Genomic DNA, 6,908 nt, shown 5'->3' on the forward strand with positions numbered 1-6,908 from the left:
CTTACAGGATATGCTCCAGATAATCGAGAGATGTCTGATTGGAAAGTCCAAGAATCCAAAGTTTCTCGGTCAGTAACTCAGCTGGTCTTCAGTAAAATCTGGAATCCCAAAGAGGCTCTGATGCCAGAGAAGGAACACACTTGCCAGCCAACCAAGAGCAAAATGCAAAAGTTTCCTTCTTCCATGTCCTATTTATTTAGGTTACCTGCAGAGGGTGTGGCCCACAATAAGGGTGTGTCTTCTTATCTCAAGATGCGGATTAAAGGATTGGAAGACACAACTCTGTAGTTAAGATCACTTGACTGTTCTTCCAGAGGACCTGGCTTCAATTCCCAGCAACTACATGGCAGCTCACAATCATCAATCATCTATATCTCCAATTCCAGAAGAATCGGATACTCTCACAACAGGCATTGATACAGGCAAAACACCAATGCACATGAAATAAAGAAAATGAATATTACAACAAAACAAAACAAATCTAAACAAAACAAAACAAAACAGTTTAGAAGTGGATTTTCCTACTTCAAGTTAAATGTAAAAATTCCTCCCAAGTGTGCCCTCAATTTAGTTATTGGAGTTGATGTAATCAAGTTGGTAACCAAGAATAGTCATCATAGGCATCCTCTATCAGCCTCAGCTAGCCAAGCTGAGTCTAGCCTGCTACATGAGAATGTCTCAGAGGAGAAAAGGGAAGACAGAAAGCTCGGCATAGTAAAAGCTAAAGTCATGAATTGACACTGCATTGAAACAGGATAGCTAGTTAAGGAATAAAGGGGACAAGAAAAGAGAATCGGCCCCTTCTAGTTGTTCTGATTGGTTTCTGTCACTCAGCAGCTGACATCCATGGGTTTCAGCATAAGTCATCCAGGTCATATCAGTCTCACATATTCCTGTGGCTCTTAAGTAAGATCCTTCCCATAATCCTTCTCACACAGTGCAGTTTGCTTTTCTGCTCACTGAATAAACTCACTAGCTTTGCTGCTCTGTGCCTTACTGTGTTCTCTTCTGTGCTGGTCCTTACAGTGGCTCTTCATTGAACCCTGGGGCTGAGGTGGCTCAGCAGTAAGCACACTTACCACTCTTGCTAAGGACCTGTTTGGTTCCAAGAACTCACATGGCATCTTGTCTATAGTCTACTCTTGTGAAGACACCGTATACAGACCCATCCTAGAGGACCTGCTTAACTCAGAGCAGTTGAACTGCTGAAGACCCTCTGCACTCAGAGCAGTTGAGGATTAGCTGAACTTACAGCAGTTGGACAACTGCTTGACTGGTCCACTGAAGACACAATAGTCTGAAGACCTCCCAGGAGATCTACTGCTGTCAGGGCAACAGATCAGAAGCTTTTCTGCCAATGTGAAGAGCCCCTAGTTGAAAAGCCCCACAGGTGGTCTGCTACAGCCAGGGTCCAGGGCCTAACAGGAGACCTGAAGTAACCCAGGGACAAAAGAGGCAGACCCCAGACAGTCACACAGACCAACAAACACCAGGGATATCCAGATGGTAAAAGGCAAGGTCAAGACAGTAAGCAACAGAAGCCAAAATACATGGGCATCATCAGAACCTAGTTCTCCCACCACAGCAAGGCCTGAATACACCAACAGACCTGAAAAACAGGAATCTGTCCTAAAATCCTATCTCATGAATAAAATAGAGTCCTTTAAGGAGGATATCAATCACTCACTGAAAGAAAGACAGAAAAACACAGGTAAACAGGTGTTGGAATTGAGTATTTACTTTATTTACATTACATATGCATTCCCCTTTCCAGGTCTCCCCTCCAGAAACCCCCTATCTTATCACCCCTCCCCCTGTCTCTGTGACAGTACACCCCCAAGGGCCTCTCCTCCCACCGATGTCCAACATATTCTTGTTTCCTTTGCTGTCTCCAGGAACATTCTGACTCTTCTTCTCTTTCGAATTTGGATTATCTTTTGGATTGTGACTGTCTCTTGTTGAAAGCTTTACTGGACAGTTCCCACCTAGACTTCTATTTCTATGACTTTGTCCAGCAGCATAGTCTTCTCTGTGCCCTCTTGTGAAGGGTGAATTTCTGATATCAGGAGGTAAGAGTCTCTCTGAAGAAAAGTCCTCTCTATTGGCCTAGGGTCTAGGCTGTGTTCCTACTGCTTGCCCTTTGCCTATTCTCATACCACTGGTAGTATTTCCTCTCCCATTCCTGGTAGCGTTCTTTCTCTTCTCGAGGTACATCGAGTTTAGTGGGAGACTGTCCCCTAAATGCTGGAGGAGATCTGGACCGTGAGCGATATCGTCTATAGGGAGGGGACCTTGACCTAGATGGGCGATATCCATGAGATCTGGACTGTGAACAATCATTGCAGATCTTGCCTCTGCCTCTTCTGGAGGATGGGGATGATCGTGAAGAAGATCGAGAGTGTGAGCAGCTGAAGGACTGAGAGTAAGAGCGTGAATGTGCTGAGCCAGACCTTGACTTTGAGTCAGTGTATGAACTTCTTGAATACGATGACCCACTATAGGGAAATTTAGACTCTTCCTTTAGTCGTTTTTGCTCTCTATAGAATTCTTCCCTGGACAAAAGAGGTGCTTGTGTTGTGGGCATGGTATTTGAATGGGCAGTGGGAACACCTGGTGAAAAGCAAGCTGTTGATATATTGGCAGGAGCTGGTGGAAATCCTGGAGGAGGGACACTATATCCTGCTGTTGGAGGCTGGCCAGGAGGAACCCGAGGAGGAAACCGTGGGGCAGGTACACCTGGAGGAAGAGGAAGCATATGTGGAGGAGACGGTGGCAAAAGAGGTGGTGGAATAGGCACAAAGACTGGAGTTGCTGGTCGTGATGGGCCTTGACTCCTCTGTGATGGTTCACTGTAGTCTCGCCCACGTTTTATTCCTCGGTAACAGCTTCTTTCTTCACTTCTAATTTGCTGTGTTGGAGAAACTAGCTTCCCAATCTTGTTGGAATGTTCCCAACCTGGTTGACCACCACTTGGATGAGCAGCATTTATTCTTACTGGACCAGTTGTGGGGATAGACTGTTCATGGAGTAGTGACTGTCCCAACGAAGGTGGAGTTTCAAGGACCGCCACCTGGCCACGCTTTTCTTCCATAGGAGCAGTAACAGCAATTGAAGAGGCTCCCTTTGAATGTTCTGATGTAAGGGCGGCAGCTGGTAATAATTGGTTTTCTGATTCCCGAAAGGATCCATCTGATTTTTCTGAAAGGTCTGATACAGATACTCTTGCAGTGGTCTCGGGTACGGGAGCTGGGGCAGGAGATGGGTTTCCAGGCACAGAAGGAGCCGAGGAAGATGAATTTGAAGCTAATGAGGTTACAGAGGGAGTTGGGTGAGCTGAGGCTGAGGACGATGTCATTGGAATCTTCAGAGGATCCTGCTGTCTAGATGTGAGAGATTTCATAGGAGGCTGCAGGTTCTGCTGAATGAGTGCACTTGGTGGAGGTAGTGGGGGTGGGGACGGAGTGACCTGTTTTCCCAGTCTCTTTGTGTAGTCAGTTTGATTTTTAAAGTTATTAACAGCCTGTCGTAAAACCTTGTTGGCAACTAAAGCATCAGGAGAAACATCATTTTGATGACATGTTGGACATGTATGTTCATCTGACTCCAGAAGTGCTGTCCTTATACATTCATCACAGTAACTGTTTCCACAGCAGGGGATGATAGCAGCATCAGTCATGGTGTCCTTGCAGATGAGGCACAAGAACTCGTCTGGGACAGGATCAACTTCTTCTGAAGATGATGATGATGATGGTTCCTCTGGTAAGAAGGGTGGTTTCTCTTTCTTCCCAATTGCATAGGCCTCTGCATTTATAGTCGGGATTACATATTGCCCAGTTTTTGTAAGCATTGCACCTTTCATGTTAGGATCTTTCACTTCCATCATAAAACTTCTAGGAATTCCAGTGCTCTTTCTGATCCTAGGACGAGATTCAAAGTTCTTATCTGCATTGGTTGGGCAATTCTTAATATAATGACCAGGTTTACCACAACGAAAGCAGGTGTAAGATGGAGGTGGCAAGCCTACTGGAGTTTTCTTCATGTAATTGATTGGGTTATATAAATGGCCAGATTGTATCATCATTGCTTTAATTTTGTCTTCCTCAGAAGCATTGGCCTCAGCCAGATTGGCAGTCTCTATAAGCTGGGCCAGAGACATAGGTGCAGAAGAGTCATTAACTGCTTTTGTAGTTCCCATTACTGGTTTAGTGTGACTTATTCCATATGTTTTGCTTTTAGACTTCACACCTACAACAGGAATTCTTCTGACAATCACAGATGAATTCTTAGGGATGAGCGCATTATCGTCAGTATATTCTTCTTCAGTCTCTGCATTGATGATCTGCAGATCACTATTGCCAGTTTTCAGCTTTTCTCTCCCCATAATCTGCTTCTTTAAGTAGAAGAGGGAGATATGGAGCCCATCAAAGGTGATGGTGTTGTAGCTGAGTTTAGAGGAAAATTTGTAGTGCACACAGGACATTGTGGCAAAGGATTCCTTGGGCTAGGCAAGGAGCTGACAGCTGATGTTTGCAAATCCTGAAGCCCAGTCCTTTGGGTTGGAAGTAACTCAGCTATCCCAAAGATTCTGTAAGAGAACAGAGGATTTGTTCAGTCATTGTAGATTAAATCCATAAATATATATCCATATCCAAGACCACACTTGTCATATCTGTGCCTCAATTCATGGGGCTGAATAAATTAACAAGAGCAAAAAAAAAAAAAATCTCCAACTTATAGAATAGAATCCTAAAGCCTCTTAAAGAAACTTACTAACAGAAACCAAGACTACTCCCCATCATCAGAACGCTGCACTCCCACCCCACCCAGTCCTGGTCACCCCAGCACACCCGAAAAGATACTCCCTGATTTAAAAGCATATCTCATGATGATAGTAGAGGACATCAAGAAGGACTTTAATAACTCACTTATAGAAATACAGGAGAACACTGCTAAACAGGTAGAAGAGCTTAAAGAGGAAGCACAAAAATCCCTTAAAGAATTGCAGGAAAACACGACCAAACAGGTGATGGAATTAATCGTTAGATGCAGAGAAAGCATTTGACAAAATCCAACACCCATTCATGATAAAAGTCTTGGAAAGATCAGGAATTCAAGGCCCATACCTAAACACGATAAAAGCAATCTACAGCAAACCGAGAAGCTGGAAGCAATCCCACTAAAATCAGGGACTAGACAAGGCTGCCCAATTTCTCCCTACCTATTCAACATTGTACTTGAAGTCCTAGCCAGAGCAATTCGACAACAAAAGGAGATCAAGGGGATACAAATTGGAAAAGAAGAAGTCAAAATATCACTTTTTGCAGATGATATGATAGCATATATAAGTGACCTAAAATTTCCACCAGAGAACTCCTAAACCTGATAAACAGCTTCGGTGAAGTAGCTGGATATAAAATTAGCTCAAACAAGTCGATGGCCTTTTTCTACACAAAGAATAAACAGGCTGAGAAAGAAATTAGGGACACAACACCCTTCTCAATAGTCACAAATAATATAAAATACCTTGGCGTGACTCTAACTAAGGAAGTGAAAGATCTGTATGATAAGAACTTCAAGTCTCTGAAGAAAGAAATTAGAGAAGATCTCAGAAGATGGAAAGATCTCCCATGCTCATGGATTGGCAGGATCAACATTGTAAAAATGGCTATCTTGCCAAAAGCAATCTACAGATTCGATGCAATCCCCATCAAAATTCCATCCCAATTCTTCAACAAATTAGAAAGAACAATCTGCAAATTCATCTGGAATAACAAAAAACCTAGGATAGCATAAACTCTTCCCAAGGATAAAAGAACCTCTGGTGGAATCACCATGCCTGACCTAAAGCTTTACTACAGAGCAATTGTGATGAAAATGGGCATGGTACTGGTATAATGACAGAAAAGTAGAACAATGGAATAGAATTGAAGACCCAGAAATGAACCCACACACCTATGGTCACTTGATCTTCGACAAGGGAGCAAAAACCATCCAGTGGGAAAAAGACAGCATTTTCAACAAATGGTGCTGGCACAACAAGCGGTTATCATGTAGAAGAATGCAAATTGATCCATTCCTATCTCCTTGTACTAAGGTCAAATCTAAGTGGATCAAGGAGCTCCACATAAAACCAGAGACACTGAAACTTATAGAGGAGAAAGTGGGGAAAAGCCTCAAAGATATTGGCACAGGGGAAAACTTCCAGACTAGAACAGCAATGGCTTGTGCTGTAAGATGGAGAATTGACAAATGGGACCTCATGAAACTGCAAAGCTTCTGTAAGGCAAAAGACACCGTCAATAAGACAAAAAGGCCACCAACAGATTGGGAAAAGATCTTTACCTATCCTAAATCAGATAGGGGACTAATATCCAATATATATAAAGAACTCAAGAAGGTGGACTCCAGAAAAATCAAATAACCCCCTTAAAAAATGGGGCTCAGAGCTAAACAAAGAATTCTCACCTGAGGAATAGCGAATGGCTGAGAAACACCTGAAAAAATGTTCAGCATCCTTAATCATCAGGGAAATGCAAATCAAAGCAACCATGAGATTTCATCTCACACCACTCAGAATGGCTAAGATCAACAATCCTGGTGACAGCAGATGCTGGCAAGGATGTGGAGAAAGAGGAACACTCCTCCACTCAAACACACTCAAAGCAGCCTTATTTATTATAATAGCCAGAAGCTGGAAAGAACCCAGATGGCCCTCAACAGAGGAATGGATACAAAAAATGTGCTACATTTACACAATGGAGTACTACTCAGCTATTAAAAAGAATGAATTATGAAATTCCTAGGCAAATGGTTGGACCTGGAGGGCATTATCCTGAGTGAGGTAACCCAACCACAAAAGAACTCAAATGATATGTACACACTGATAAGTGGATATTAACCCAGAAACT

At 43.1% G+C, this 6,908-nt stretch overlaps 1 pseudogene; it reads right to left on the reverse strand.

Moving 5' to 3' along the window:
• On the reverse strand, positions 1,869-4,513 carry Gm21032 (predicted gene, 21032; annotated as a pseudogene).

This window comes from Mus musculus, chromosome 7 (assembly GCF_000001635.26).
Source record: "Mus musculus strain C57BL/6J chromosome 7, GRCm38.p6 C57BL/6J".
NCBI lineage: Eukaryota > Metazoa > Chordata > Mammalia > Rodentia > Muridae > Mus > Mus musculus.